Genomic DNA, 16,956 nt, shown 5'->3' with positions numbered 1-16,956 from the left:
TATAAAATAAATTGTCAAGTCGGCTAGCAATTTGAGTAGGCTCAGAAGCCCAATAGTCATGTCTATTCAACCTCTATGTTTTAGTATAAATAGAAGAGGACTTAAAGTCATTTCTACACACCCATCCACTAAGTTTTCCTGGCTTAAAGAATGGGTTGGTAAGGAGCGAAGCCATCCCATCGTCCTAGTATTTCGGCAGTAAAGAAAGTCAAGGATAAGTTGATCCGGTTCTGAAAGGGAAAGCAGCCTTCCAACGCACTAAGTTTATAAATTCCTAAAGTGATATAGGGCTAAAAGGAAACATCGATTCATTTCCTAATTCCTTGTGCCTTGGGCCTGTGGGTGCCTGAATCGGGGAAAGTAAAGGGTCGAAGCGAAAACCAACCTTATCAGATGCATTTTTTCCTATATGAACCACCCATTGTTTGTGTCTGAGTAAGCTTCCTCCATTGGGGTTGATAAGCTATGTTTTTATTAGTCCAAATGGATGAATTCTGGCATGTCAGGGTTATGAAATCCATCCATGAAATAAAAAAGGTTGGTAAATAGAAAAGGGAAGCACTAAAATGAAAGGGAAGTAGGTCTCATCCTAGCAACGCTGTCTTCATAAATAACAAGGATGTATCTGAGTTCAGCCCGGTCTGAAAAGAGAAATAGTGAGTGAACTTCTTAAGCATTTAATAAAGCAGGTGGTAGCACTCCATGCATTAAGGTTGGATGAAGCAGTAAAGTTTGGTAAACATATAGAGATGCACATAAGGTCAAATAGTATTCAGAAAGTGAATAGCGATAAATGTTAAGCCCACGCACCCAGCCAGGTGTAGGATTGATCTAAAAATCATCTGATTCCGATAAGTATTTATGAAGTTATGAATTTATTTATGTTATAAAATAAATTGTCAAGTCGGCTAGCAATTTGAGTAGGCTCAGAAGCCCAATAGTCATGTCGATTCAACCTCTATGTTTTAGTATAAATAAAAGAGGACTTAAAGTCATTTCTACACACACTTGGATCTTTTCCTCTCTCTACTTGTCTTTGGGTTTTAGTAGGAGGAGAGATCCTAAGGAAAAGCTAGAAAAGCCGGAAATACTGGAAAAGCTGGGAAAAGCCGGAAAAGCTGGAAATGCCGGAACTGTCAGAAAAGACAGAACTGCCCGAAAAGCTGAAACTACCGAAAAAGCCAGAAAAGCCGGAACTGTCGGAAAAGCCGGAAAATCCAGAAAAGCCGGAAATGTCGGAACTGCCAGAACTGTCGAAAAAGCCGGAATTGCCGGAAAAATCTGGAACTACGGGGAACTGCCGAAACAGCAGGAGCATCTATCTCTGAAGGAAGGCAGCATGATGTATGTGATCATGGGCAGCATAATAAGCAGCATGATGATATGATCATGGGCAACATAATGATGCATGATGATATGAGCACGGGTAGCATAATGATGAATGAGATCATGAGCATGGGTAGCTTGATGATCAATAAGACCATGGAAGATGTAGCATGATGAGCGACATGAAGATGAGAGCAGCTCAGTCATCAAGGTTCAACGCATGTGACAGTACAACAAGGTGTTACATGGTAATGTGCAGCAAATAGACGAGATGCAACACTATGATAGGTGAACGAGTCACCTTAGAGAATTAGTTGAAGCAATATGTCTTCAACTGATCTCATGACGATATCAAAAGTCAAAGTGATTGACTTCTATTGTAAATGTACTATCTCTCTCACTTACTCTGTTGAACTTTGAAGAACATAAAAGAAGAATAGATCAAGGGTTTGCCCACATTGTGGGGTTTGTCCCTGGCTAGCGCCACATCTTGTGTCCTATTGTCTTGGCTTGTCTTTTTCGATTTATATTTATGTTTTATCTGCAGTTTACTTTATGCTGATGTGATTGCTAATGTGGAAAAGAAATTGAAATAAATTGCTCTAGCATAGAACATACCTAAAATTAACATGGTATCGGAGCTGAGGCGAAGACAATGCCCAAGCAAGAGTGAAAGAGCAATCACCAAAGACAATAGGGACAAGACAAAAGGATCAATGGGTTCCACATCTCTCTTCTAAGTTCACACAGGGTGAAATCGAAGCAGAGCATATTATCAGAATGGCATAACGGAGGTTTCTGATGGCCCATCTAAAAGATCACTTCATTGGGAAGTTCAGATCTAAGGGTGGAAGGAAAGATGGATGCCTTGGTTGCATTAAGTTCGGCCATTATGAGGAGGGGTGTCCAAATGGCAGGGACACATCACTTGGTGATCATTCTAGGGACATCTTCAAAAGAATGACAGGTAATGCAGTTCATCAAGGAAAAATGGTCGACTCTTTAAAGAAAGTAAGGAACCCCAGAATCTCTTTTATGTACCTGATCACAAGAAGAACCTAGTGTCCATCTCGGAAATGGAAGTTTAAGGTTTCAGGGTGGCACTCATTGATGGAAAGGTACGTGTTTGAAAATAGATTTTTCAAAGATGTTTTAGAGTTTAGGGTTGTATCAAGTCCACTGGGACCATGTCCATTGACTTAGCACCGGTGGTCTGTGAGTCAGATGGTGACTGGGATGCCTGAATTCAAAAAGAGCATGAAGGTACATGTTTGAGATGTACCGAAGGAAAATCTTACAAGGGGACCATTCCCCTCATGTAGCAGGTCCACAGGTTTGGAACAACCCGTGGAGTTTGAGATTCATGAACGGGAATCTCATATATGTAGTGGGAAGAAAGCCCTCTATGTCTTGAAGCAAAACACCTCGGGCATAGTATGAGAGGATCGATAGCTGTCTGATGAAGCTGAGATTCACTAGGAGTGAAACCGATCCAAACCATCCGAAGGTTGTGGATGATAGACCCCTCATACCAAGCACCCTCTGAGGACAACCTATTTCAAACAGGTGCAGATCCTTTCACTTGCAGAAGTAAGAGGGAGTTCGATTCTGAATGTGGAAAGATAAACTGCAAGTTTGTCACTACCTCGAGGATCTTAACTTTCAGAAGTTATATGGTAGTAATGTCGGACCAGATTTGGGAAATGCCTCTGAGTTTCATAAACTCATTCACGTTGATGTTCTTGGTGAACTTTCGTCCGGACATATGTTTTGCAGTTAGCATGGTGAGCTCATATTTGGTTGAGCCTCACTGGATTGGTGCCAAGAATCCTCTGAGATATCTTCGAGGCACAATCTCTCATGGATTGAGATACACTGCCGGAAATATGAAAACTGCATGATTATTCGAATGCTGACTGGGCAGGTTCTCTTTGGATTCTGCTTCGATATCATGGATGAGCAGGAAGCAGAAATCGGTTATTATAAGTACCGTCGAGACCGGATACATAACTACAAGTATGACCTCGTATGAAGTTGCCTGGTTGTGGAAACTCTTCAGTGAGTACACATGATGAATACCACTGTGATTCTCTGTGACAACTAGAGGTGGGATTCGATTATTGAGGAATCCCATATTCAATGATTGCTCCCACAGATAGACATTAGATACTGCCTTATCTGGGGTGAGCAAGGAGGCTCCATCGCACTGAGATGATGTACAGGTCACTACACTTTGTCTGAGCCCCAGGAAAAGATCAGATTTGTGATTTTCCCGAACGACTTGCAGTCATCGAGAGACCCTTGTAAAAGGGTCCTGCATGTTGCATACATTGAGCTCTGGGAGCTCTGGGGGCTTGCGGTTCTTACTGGAGCAACATACACCCACAGGGTGACTCACCGTCCCCTGGTGGTGCGCACTGGGATAGGATGATTCGCTCTCCTATGGACAGGATGATTCACTCTCCTGTGGACAAGATGATTCGCTCTCTTATGGGACAGGATGATTCGCTCTCCTGTGGACAGGATGATTCGCTCTCCTGTGGACAAGATGATTCGCTCTCGTGGGACAAGATGATTCGCTTTCTTGTGGGACAGGATGATTCGCTCTCTTTTGTAGTAGGATGATTAATTCTCCTGTGAGGTTTGGATGATGTGTTCTCCATGACGATTGTGTAGCAGGATGATTAATTCTCTTGTGAGGTCTGGATGATGTGTTCTCCATGACAATTGTGTAACAGGATGATTAGTTCTCCTGTGAGGTCTGGATGATGTGTTCTCCATGACGATTGTGCGGCAGGATGATTAGTTTTCCTGTGAGGCCTGGATGATGTGTTCTCCATGGCTATTGTGTAGCAGGATGATTAGTTCTCCTGTGAGGTTAGGATTGATTAAGTACTCCTGTCGAGGCATCCTACCCATGCAGTCTGGGACTCATGGGAAGTACCTCTCATCTGATCAATGAGCAGGGAAATGAGCATAGGGACCATAGTAGTACCAATGGATGCATCGCTGTATCTACCGTACTCCCTATGCTAAGATGACCTTCATTGATCAGGGATCAATGATATTGGTCTAGGACCAGTGGTAGGAGTTGTATCCACTATGACACTGATTTCGGGTCGGTTGAGGATTGGTCTGGGACCAGTGGTAGGAGTTGTATCGACTATGACACTGACTTCGGGTCGGTTGAGGACTGGTCTGGGACTAGTGGTACATACTCTGAGACTGACTTCAAGTCAGTAGAGTATTGGTCTGGGACCAGTGGTAGGAGTTGAACCTACTATGACACTAACTTCGGGTCGGTTGAGGATTGGTTTGGGATCAATGGTACACACTCTAAGATTGACTTCAGGTCAGTGGAGAATGTTATGACACATTCTCGATCAATTCTTCTTCTTCATGGTTCAACAGAGCTGAGTTGAGCAGAGCAGAGCTAGCAGAGCAGAGCCAGTAGAGCTGAGCAGAGCAGAGAGAGCAGAGCTGCGCAGAGCCAGTAGAGCAGAGCTGAGTAGAGTAGAGCCAGCAGAGCAGTGTAGGGCACTGATGACAGAGATAGTATAGTTGGACATATGTATCAGCAGATGGAGTTTTCCCTAGTTGAGAGGGAGTGTTAAAATTGGCAACTAGGGCCAAATTCCATGTGGGTGATATTATTTATGGCAACTGATATTTTTGTTGGATCCCTCTCATTGAGAGGTGTAGGATTGATCTAAAGATCATCCGATTTTGATAAGTATTTATGAAGTTATGAATTTATTTATGTTATAAAATAAATTGTCAAGTCGGCGAGCAACTTGAGTAGGCTTAGAAGCCCAATAGTCATGTCTATTCAACCTCTATGTTTTAGTATAAATAGAAGAGGACTAAAAGTCATTTCTACACACACTTGGATCTCTTCTTCTCTCTACTTGTCTTTGGGTTTTAGTAGGAGAGATCCTAAGGAAAAGTCGAAAAAGCCAGAAAAGCCAGAAAAATTGGGAAAGCTGGAAATGCTGGAACTGCTGGAAAAGCCGGAACTGTCGGAACTGCGGGAAAAGCTGGAATAGCCGGAAAAGTCGGAAAAGCTGGAACTGCTGAAAAAGTCGGAAAAGCTAGAAAAGGTGGAACTGCCGGAAAAGCCGGAAAAGTCGGAAATACCAGAAAAGCTGGAAATGTCGGAGCTACTGCAACTGCTGAAAAAGTCGGAACTACCGAAAAAAGCCGGAACTACCGGGAACTGCCGAAACAGCCGGAGCATCTATCTCCGAAGGAAGGCAGCATGATGTATGAGATCATGGGCAGCGTAATAAGCGGCATGATGATATGAGCATGGGCAGCATAATGATGCATGATGATATGAGCACGGGCAACATAATGATGAATGAGATCACGAGCATGGGCAGCTTGATGATGAATAAGACCATGGAAGATGTAGCATGATGAGCAGCATGAAGATGAGAGCAGCTCAGTCATCAAGGTTCAACACATGTGACAATACAGCAAGGTGTCACACGGTAATGTGCAACAAATAGACGAGATGCAACACTATGATAGGTGAACGACTCACCTTAGAGAATTAGTTGAAGCAATATGTCTTGAACTGATCTCATGACGATATCAAAAGTCAAAGTGATTGACTTCTATTGTAAATGTACTATCTCTCTGACTTTCTCTACTGAACTTTGAAGAACATAAAAGAAGAATTGATCAAGGGTTTCCCCACATCGTGGGGTTTGTCCCTGGCTAGCGCCAGATCTTGTGTCCTCTTGTCTTGGCTTGTCTTCTGCGATTTATATTTATGTTCTATCTGCAGTTTACTTTATGCTAATGTGATTGCTAATGTGCAAAAGAAATTGAAATAAATTGCTTTAGCATAGAACATACTTAAAGTTAACACTACAACTCCAAGTCATCGCACCTCACTCCTGGAGGTATGGCTACCAACATTGTGAAGTATTCCTCCAACTTGGAGGACAACTTGTCGATCTCAACTAACGTTGCCTGCTGGTCCTGCTTGTCCGACTCATTCTTCTTCCTGAGAGGACACTGCATGTTGTAGTGACCAAACTCACCACATCTAGAGCACTTGACCTTTGGCAGGTCCTTCTTCTTCTTTCTTTGTTCCCCTTTCCCCTGACTGGGACACCCTTTGATGTGAGGGCCACATTTTCCTCCTCCTCCACCACCTTCGATCCGTTGCTACTGCTGCCACTGATGGAACTATTGATTTTGGGTAGCATCGGATGTGCTCTAGCCCCGAAATTTTGTGGAGGGGCTAGAACACATGAGATCTCCAAGACCTAGAAATCGTTTGGAGAAATTCCACCCGGATGAGGAGTTATTAAAATAATTAATATTTTTAATGGGTTGCTAAGTCTAAACTTAGGAAAATAAAAATATTAATGGGTATTAATAAGAATATGGGTGAGAAATTTCTAAGTGACGAGGATCAAGTTTGTTGTAATTTTTTAGCCGTTGATTAGGGACTTAATCTCGGCCGTTGATTCATCAACAGGAAAAGTATAAGAGGAGGCTTGAGGGTTAGATGGAGATACACTTGAGAGATCAGTGAGTTCGATTTTTATGGGGAGTGGTTTGTTGAGAAAATTGAATAGGTGATCTGAGTTGCAGTGAGAGGGGCAGTTTGGCAGAGGGACTTCAGTCCAAGGCTGAGAATACATAGTAGAGAGGCAGAGTAGCACCAGGAGAGACAACGTAGAGCGAGAGCTCCGACGTAGTGATGCAGTGGAGGCTAAGGGGTCTCATTGGTGCAGTGACACAGTGAAGTAGTGTCACAATGACGCAGTGGAGGGTAAGAGCTCTCAGTGACGTAGTGTCGTAGTGACGCAACTCCTAGAGGAGGTGACGCAGTTCCAGCGCAGAGCTTGGAGCAGCCATCGCTGCCTAGCCTTGGGAACAATGCAGTTAGTAGCTGCAGGTGTGACATAGGGCTAGAAAAGTGCGTCAGTATTTCGAGCCTGCAAAGGTGACGCAGAACCAGAGAAGAGCTCACACAGTGACTGCATCAAATCTTTGGGCCAGCGTAGAGCCTGAGAGGCTCGAAACAGTGAGTTTCTGAGGCTGAGAACTAGATTCGATCTAAGGAGCTAGTGGGACACTGTTGCTGTTGGTGCAGAACAGTGTCTGTGGAGACAGAGCCGAGGTAGGGGGAGTCACTGCCTTGACAGATTTCTAGTTAAAGAAATCTAGATCTAGGTTGCAACAGCAAAGGAGGATTGGAGAGGAGTGATTTGACATTTGGCTGGAGAATTTCTGTGAAGGAAATTAGGACTCAGAGGGAGTCCAGAGGAGCTTGTTCCTTAGAGGATTTCTAGCGCAAAAGAAATCCAGATTTGAGTCTTGCTAGATTAACAGCAGGAGAGGGAGAAGAGAACCAATCCTATTTTTGAGCAGAGATGACAATCAATGGATTGAGGGATCAGGAAAGATTGGATGGAGCTTCCATTTTTTTCATTTGGAAGGCCAAGATCCTGGCAATCCTAGTCAAGAATCACATCAGGGACTATGCCTTGAAAGTAGTTGTTGTTCCAGTCGACGATGATCTGTTAAAGAAGTACGAGGAGGCCCAGGCAAAGGCCAAGTGCATGATCCTAGACGGGGTCAAAGATCATGTAGTACCACACATTGCTGAGAAGGAAACAGAAGGGGGGATGTGGGAGCCGCTAACAACCTTGTACCAGGGCACTTCCGTCCAACGAAAGATGCTATTATAAAATCAGCTGAAATGGTACCAGATGCAGAGGGATGAAGAGATCAATCCCTTCCTTCTCAAGTTGCAAGGGATTTGCGACCAGTTGACTTCTGTGGGTTCTACACCAAACCTTGAGTTCATGGTCAGGACTGCCCTGAATGCAGTCACCGAGGACTGGGAGACATTTGTCCAAAGTATCTTGGGCAGAGCGACTCTCCCCAGTTGGGAGGAGATGTGGGTAGCTCTTTGACAAGAAGAGATCAGGAGGTTGACCAAGGCAGGGAGTAGCGACAAAGGAGCCCGGTTCAAGAAGGAGGAGGAGGAAGATGCAACTCTTGCATCATTGGGATAGTAAGGGCAGAAAAAGAGAAAGAAGGATATTTCCAAGGTCAGATGCTTCAAGTGGGGGAATTTGGACATTTCGCCACTCAGTGCCCCCAGAAGAAGGGAAAGGAGGAGGCTTTTGACTCGAAGGCTGCTCCAGAAAAAGATGACAGGGAAGGCAAGGATGGCGATTGTGCCATGAGTGCTCATGCACCTCTGGAGAAGAGGTGGGGAGACGTGGAGTTGTAGTCGAGAGGACTACATGGAGGGTAGGATCCTTGAGGTGCCCAAACTCTTGGATCACATACGGCTACGAGAGCCCTTAACTACAATAGAAAAATGATGGGTGTCAGTTGGAGCAAGGTGTGATGGAGCAACAGTGGCAGAGCTAGAGTGCCAAAGTCTGAAGCATTGCAGTGGATGTTGTAGCAGTGCGAGAGGCACAGAGCAGTTTGCAGTAGTGCAGTAGCACCAGAGGGTTAGCACAACAACAGAGATAGCTTCAACATCACGAGGCATCCATACTGACCAACATGTCAATTTTTGGGTGAAGTTTAAGTTGCTTACTTCTTAGCAACTAAGTTGCAGTGCAGCAGTTAGTAGTGGCAGTGCTATGGGCAGCATGAGACAGCATTTTGAGATGGAGTTGCTATACAGATGTAGCAGTGACAGTGGCAGAGTCATGGGCAGCAGTATAGGAAGCAGCAGTGCAGTGGATGAAGGGCATCAGGCCAAGCATCAACAACACAAAGGACCGATGCAGTGGATCAGTGTAGTACTTCTGTTGAGTCGTGTTACACATTGAAACCCTAGATGGAATGAGAAAGTGTTTCAAAGTAGTCTAGGGTGTGTAACAAAAGTTCCTAGCAAGATGTTGAAGAGTATATGTCTTCTGTTCAAAAGTTTGGGTATCTCATTGAAATGCTTCCATGATTTTGATATGGCTAACATCATGCTTCGATAGATTTTGTTGTACTTGCTATCTAAGATATGCAGGTACACAACCTTCAACTTGGTGAAGATGCTTGACGTGACAAGCATGATGAGGTTGATGATAACTCCGATGAAATGATTGGAAGCCACAAAAATATTCTCCTATGTAAAAAAGGAAGAAGCTAATCTCCCAGAGGAAGCATAAATAGAAGAGATCTCCCTAAGATTAAGAGGGAGTCTGGATAAAGAGGTGCTTCCTGGTTGAGAGGGAGTGATAGATATGGTTCTTTGCGTCATGTGTCGTGCACTAGATTAGGACTAACAACTGTAAGTCTGAGTGAAGGCCATGAGTAGGAAAAGGAATTTGGAGAATGCATTTTGTAGTGCTGCTAAAAGAAGGAAAGCAGGATCTGATTGCAGAATATGTTGCAGCATGCGAAGTTGGCCAGGGAGCAGTTTGGTTAAGGAGTGTTGATTTTGAGTAGCATCGGATGTGCTCTAGCTTAGAAATTTTGTGGAGGGGCTAGACCACATGAGATCTCCAAGACCCAGAAATCGTTTGGAGAAATTCCACCCGGATGAGGAGTTATTAAAATAATTAGTATTTTTAATGGGTTCCCAAGTCTAAACTTAGGAAAATAAAAATATTAATGGGTATTAATAAGAATATGGATGAGAAAGTTCTAAGTGACGAGGATCAAGTCTGTTTTAATTTTAGCCGTTGATCAAGGACTTAATCTCGGTCGTCGATTCATCAACAGGAAAAGTATAAGAGGAGGCTAGGGTCAGATGGAGATACACTTGAGAGATCAGTTAGTTCAATTTTTTTGGGCCGTGGTGTAATATCCTTTTTTAGGGATATCCCTCAAACCCAAGCAAACTCCAACTAAATAACACACAAATGATATAGTAGCCGGGAAGCTCAAAGAGATAAAAATAATAGTAGTGCAACATACAATAATGTAAACATGGAATATAAGCAGATACTTAAGAAATGCAGAGAGAAATGCTAAGCCATTTCATTATACTGAGTAATGGAAGAGTACAGGAGGTGATCAGAAAGATAGCACCTCGACTTGCACAAGGCAAGTGAAGAAATACTCAGAATGGTAAGGGAATGGCCTCTCTCTGAACTGCGTCAAAGCTGCCGGAGAACTGTTGTGCTGCTGTTACTGATGGAATCAAATGAGGATTTGGGATTGTTCCCTTCCTCGGAAAATGCTGAAACTCTGGAATCAGCCTCTGCTCAATCAACCCAGAAAAGCCCAGAAAGATTTTCTAAAATAGTTGACCCCCGAAAATCACCCCCTTGAGGATCTAAGCTGTCCCTCAAGGCTTTGCGCTGCCATTGAATAGAACCCTCCAAAACTCAGCCCGAAACTCTGCCAAAATCCTCCAATATGCAAGGGTTGATCCCTTGCTCAATCTCCCAGCTCAAATCCTCCACATAAACCCAATCCGGAGCTCCTACCCATAGAAACTACGTCCTCCTCTCTCAAGACTGCACAGTCATCAAATGCTCAGTTCCTCCTCAACTCCAAAGATCGATCCCCCTACGAAACACTGATGAAACTACCTTGCCTGTGCAGGCACTCGAAGTCCCCCGGGGCTAAGGGTGAGATCTCCGAACGGAGACACTCGATGCACTAAACAGTGCCGCAGATAGGCTAAACAGCGAGCGTGCTCTAAGTCGAAGTGACTAGCTCAAATGCACATAATCGAATGCTAAAATGAGGAGGCTCCTCTCTCCTTTATAGTGTTGGCCTCTCTCAAAACCCTAAGGCCCACCTCCTCCAACGTAGCCTCTCTCTTGCCACGTGCTCCTCTCCATCTGCGCAGTCCCTCCAAGTGTCTACGTGGGCCCCTTCTCTACTTGGTCCTTTGGCCCCCTTGGCTCCCCTTTTAAGTTACAACGTTGTGCTACTAGGGAGTGACTTTATTCGAAAAGTGAGTTATGTCCCCCTTTCCTCACCTTTTTATTTATAAATAATTATAGAAGGAAAAATTGAGCAAAATCGAGTATTCCAATTAGCCATGGTTAATTAGGAATATTACAGTCTCCCCTGGCAAAATGTTGCTTGTCCTCAAGCAACTGAAGTGATGGATGCTGCAAAATTTTCTCACTCTCCCAAGTGGCATCCTCATCTGGTAAATTCTTCCACCTCACCAAGAATTCCCAGACCGTCCTGCTCTGCAGCTGCCTCTCGCTGGTATCAATAATAGCCTCTGGCTGCAACACCAAATGCCCCTCATCATCTGTGGGTGGTAGCTCATCTGTCATTGTCACATGTTGCTCCAAAGCCTTCTTCAGGCATGATACATGAAAGACGTTATGAATCTTGCTGCCTTGGGGCAGCTCCAATTCATATGCAACCTGTCCAATCCTGCGTATCACCCTGTATGGCCCATAAAAGTGGGGCTTGAGCTTCTCAGCCCCCTTCTGCTTCAGTGATGATTTTCGGTATGGCTGTAATCATAGGTAGACCAAGTCCCCTACCTCAAACTCTCTCCACTCGGCCCCTGTCAGCATACAGCTTCTGCTGGTTCTGCGTTGTAGCCATATTATCCTTGAAAGCTCGGAGAATATCCTGACTCTTTTGGATCCAAATCTTGGCTCTCGGAGCCTTGCTAGCCCCAAACATCACGTCAACAAAAGATAAAGGATGATATCCATACAAAGCATAGAATGGTGACATACCAATTGACATGTGATGTGTAGTGTTGTAGCAGTATTCCCCCAGATGCAGCCACTTCAGCCATGCTCGCTGCTGCCCACTAACATAGTTATGCAAGTAGCCCTCCAGCCACTTGTTAACTATCTCTGTCTGCCCGTCCGTCTGTGGGTGATAACTGGTACTCGGTGTCAACTCTGTCCCCACCAACCGGAAAAGCTCCTACCAAAACCCGCCCATGAAACGACTGTCCCTGTCACTGGTGATGGTCTTAGGAAGACCATGTAGCCTAAAGACCTCTCTGAAGAACAACTAGGCCACCTGCGTTGCTGTGTAGTGTGCGGATATGGCGAAAAAATGTGCATACTTTGTCAGTCGATCAACAATGACAAAGATGCAATCCTTGCCCTGTACCATGGGCAACCTTGTGATGAAGTCCATCGAAATACACTCCCATTTCCCCTTCGGAATGGGAAGAGGCTGCAATAATCCTGCGGGATGGCTCATCTCCCCTTTGTTCCTCTCGCAAATATCGCACTCCTGGACATGCTGGAGTACATCCTCCTTGAGGCCCTTCCATGAGAAACTTTCTCTAATGGCCCTGTAGGTTTTGGTAAACCCCCGATGGCCAGCCAATGGTGAATCATGTGATGCCTGAAGTATCTTCTTCTTGAGCTGAGATCCCTCAGTCAAGAAGATCTAGTCCCTGTAGTAGATGATCTCATCGACCACCCGTACCTGTCATCCGCCACCTGCCCATCCAGAACCTCACATGCAAATTTCTCCTTGGAGTACTCTACTAATAGTCGAGCCCTCCAGTCTGTGTCCAAGCTCATAAGAGACAACGTGGTTGGGCTACGTGAAAGGGCATCTGCTACCACATTGTTCTTACCCTTAACATACTCGATGTCAAAGTCATACGCTTGGATCTTACTAATCCACTTCTGCTGCCTCTCCTGTCGTTGTTTCTGCTCCAAAAAGAACCCGAGGTTGTTGTGATCAGTCCTCACCGTGAACCTGTTACCCACTAAATACTGCCGGAACTTGGCCAATGCATACATAATGGCCAGCATCTCCTTGTCGTATATAGAATACAACCTCTCGTGCAGAAGGAGCTTCCAGCTCTCAAAGGCTATAGGGTGACCTCCCTGCATCAACACTGCGCCGATCCCCTCTCCCGACACATCACATTCCAAAACAAATGGCTGCGTAAAATCTGGTAATGCAAGCACTGGGTAGTTGCTCATAACCTCCTTGAGCTTGTCAAAGGCTCGCTGTGCTGTATCCGACCAACTGAATGCCCCCTTCCTCGTTAGATCTGTCAGGGGTGCAGCATGCTGTGAGAAACTCTTGACGAACTTTTGGTAGTAAGTACAAATGCCAATGGATCCTCGAAGTTTTATCACGTTCCTTGGCTCCGGCCAATCTCTGATGGCCTTGATCTTCTCCTCATGGACTCTCACTCCATCCACCCCTATGATGTGTCCCAAGTACAACATCTTCATCAACCCAAACTCACACTTGGAGAGCTTGGCATAGAACTCTTGTTCCTCCAAGATGCGCAACACTGTCTCAATGTGTTGGAGATGCTCCTCCCAAGTCCTACTGTAAATGAGGATATCATCAAAGAACACCAACACAAACTTCCTTAAGTGACTGCGGAAGATGTGATTCATGCAGGACTGGAATGTAGCTGGGGCCTTGGTTAGCCTGAAGGGCATCACCAAAAACTCAAAGTGCCCATAGCGACACCTGAAGGCAGTCTTGGGAATGTCCTGCTCCCTCACGCGAATCTGATGGTACCCAGATCTCAAATCAATCTTTGAGAAGAACCGTGCTCCTCTCAACTCATCGATCCTGGGTATGGGGTACTTGTTCTTTAGGGTCTTCTTGTTCAAGGCCCTGTAGTCAATGCACATCCTCAATGTGCCGTCCTTCTTCTTCACCAACACCATGGAAGAAGCAAAAGGACTCATGCTCGGCTGAATGTGCCCAAGAGCCAGCAACTACTGAATGGCTCGCTCAATCTCATCCCGATAGGCCTTGGGATGCCTATAGGGGGGTAGTAATCACTGCCTGTATGCCCTACTCAAGCTCAATGGTGTGCTCAAATCCTCGGTCTGGTGGCTATCCTGGCGGAATCTCCCCGAACACTGTGGCATACTGGTCAAGGATGGACTGTATCTCTGGGTGCACCATCTGCTCTGTAGTCCCCGTCTCTGATGCACTCAGCTCCACTGCCCACTCTACGTCTCCCTTCCAGAATATTGCCTCCATCCGATGAGCCGAAACAGTCTGAGGCGGATATGTGTGCTATATCCCCGTATCTTCTCATGCCTCCCTGTTTTCTCATCATCCCACTCCAGCTCTAGGGCCTTCCAATCTGTCATGACCTTCCTTAGAGTGATAGGCCACTGAACACCCAGTACCATGTTGGTGTTCGGAATATTGACCACGAAAAAGTGGCCAGTCAGTGTGTAGGTGCCCATCGTCACTGATAACTCTGGGACATATCGAGCACACACCATGGTCTGATCTCCTAGGACCAAAACTGAAAACCCATCGAAGCTCTCTGTCTGTATACCTCTACGCTCAACCATCTGTGCATCGATGAAGTTGTGGGTTGCCCCACTGTCAACCAAAACTGATACTCGCTGGCCACGTACTGTCCCCCGTACACGCAGCGTCAAATACTTGGGAACTCCTTGCAATGCTGCAAGGGCCTCTCCGGTAGGTGCAAAAGTTGCACCCCCTGCTGGTGGTGGTGGAGGTGGCAAAGGATCCTGCACGACACGACTATCTCCTGCCTCCACATCATCCTCCTCATCCTCTTCCCCGCTGCTCTCGGAGAAGACCTCAATAAAATGTGCTTTGCCAGCAACACATCTATGTCCCGGTGCCCACGGCTCCTGACAGGTAAAACACAACCGCTTCTTCTTCAACTCCCTCCTGGCATCATCATCAATTTGTGCTCGTCCTGGATTCCCCTTGTGAGGTAGAATCCTCACATCCTTCCCCTTAGGTTGAAAATCCTATCTTTGGGGGTAAGGTGTTCGGGTCTTGGGTAAGGCATCCTGTAAGTCCCAGGTCCTGCTAATAGCATCCTGGAGTGTGGCTAGTCTAGTGGATTTGACTAGACCCCGAAGTGGCTCTACTAACCCCTCAACAAACATGTAGATCCTCCGTGTTGCGGATAGATCTGGCACCATCACTGAAACCCTCAAGAAGTCTGCAATGTAGGTCTCTGGGCTCCCGGTCTGTTTGAGCCTCGTCAGCTCAACAAAGTGCTGTTGCGGATCCCTCCGGTCAAACCTCTCTAGCAATCTCCTGGTGAACTTGGTATATGTCGTCACTGTCGAGTGTTCGAGTGTAACCATCCCATGGAACCACCAATCCTGGGCCTCGTCATCCAAATGTAATGTCGCCACCTTGATGGTCTCTGTCTCCGACATCTGATTAAGTTGGAAATAGATGTCCAACTTCTCCACCCAAGACTTTGCCGAATTGTTTAATGAACCATCAAAGGTAGGCAAGTGGAATCTACTAGCTGCGTGGTGGGTGTCTCCATCATGATAATGCCGGTATCCCCTGTGATGGTCGTGGGGTCTGCTATCCCGCTGGAGCTGAACAAAGTCTCTGAATGAGAGAGCATCCCTGAACTCCTACCCATAGGCCTGGTACTTTGCAAAATAATCGCCCATATGACCGAGCTCTACCTCCTGTTGAGCTCCGGCCCCCATGTCTGCTCCTAGGAAAGTGGGCATGGTAGAGCGTGTAGGGGCATGTGAGGCCATCTGCTGAGTAGTATCACGCTGAGTGGCACCTTGCTTTGGCAAATGTTGGGATGTACCCGATCCCTCACCAACTTGGAAAACCAGTGGGTTCTCACGCTGTCTAGCCTCCACCGCTGTGAATCTCTGCCCCATCACCTCAATCTGCCTCGACAGATCCTGCACTGATTTGAGGAGCATGTCCGCAAATCTCTTCCCATCCTCATCTGCCATTGGATCCTCCTGCTCTGCGTCCACCACAGGCTCCTCCTGTTCTGCGTTCACCACAGGCTCCTCCTGTTCTGTGTCCACCACCCGAACACAGTCTCCCTCTTCGTAGGTGTTCTCCAACCTACGCTCAATATCTCTGTATTTCCTACCTTTGTAACAGATGTAGGGCTTCTCTCCCTCAGTGTCATAGACTGCTAGCTCCACAGGCTGAGCCAGATCTATGCTTTGATACCACTGTAATATCCCTTTTTAGGGATATCCCTCAAACCCAAGCAAACTCCAACCAAATAACACACAAATTATATAGTAGCCGAGAAGCTCAAAGAGATAAAAATAACAGTAGTGTAACATACAATAATGTAAACATGGAATATAAGCAGATACTCAAGAAATGCAGAGAGAAATGCTAAGCCATTGCATTATACTGAGTAATGGAAGAGTATAGGAGGTGATCAGAAAGATAGCACCTCGACTTGCACAAGGCAAGTGAAAAAATACACTCAGAATGGTAAGGGAATGGCCTCTCTCTGAACTGCGTCCAAGCTGCCGGAGAACTGCTGTGCTGTTGCTAATGCTGGAATCAAATGAGGATTTGGGGTTGTTTCCCTCCTCGGAAAATGCTGAAACTCTGGAATCAGCCTCTGCTCAATAAACCCAGAAAAGCCCAGAAAGCTTTTCTAAAATAGCTGACCCTCGAAAATCACCCCGTTGAGGATCTACGCTGTCCCTCAAGGCTCTGCACTGCCATTGAATAGAACCCTCCAAAACTCAGCTCGAAACTCTGCCAAAATCCTCCAATATGCAAGGGCTGATCCCTTGCTCAATCTCCCAGCTCAAATCCTCCACATAAACCCAATCCAGAGCTCCTACCCACATAAACTGCGTCCTCCTCTCTCAAGACTGCGCAGTCATCAAATGCTCAGTTCCTCCTCAACTCCAAAGATCGATCCCCCTACGAAAGACTGATGAAACTACCTTGCCCGAGTAGGCACTCGAAGTCCCCCGGGGC

The sequence above is a fragment of the Pinus tabuliformis genome, chromosome 6 (genome assembly GCF_031772625.1).
Source record: "Pinus tabuliformis cultivar Carrire ecotype Pingquan chromosome 6, CPIR1, whole genome shotgun sequence".
Taxonomy (NCBI): Eukaryota; Viridiplantae; Streptophyta; class Pinopsida; order Pinales; family Pinaceae; genus Pinus; species Pinus tabuliformis.
Note: the sequence above shows the minus strand (reverse complement) of the source record.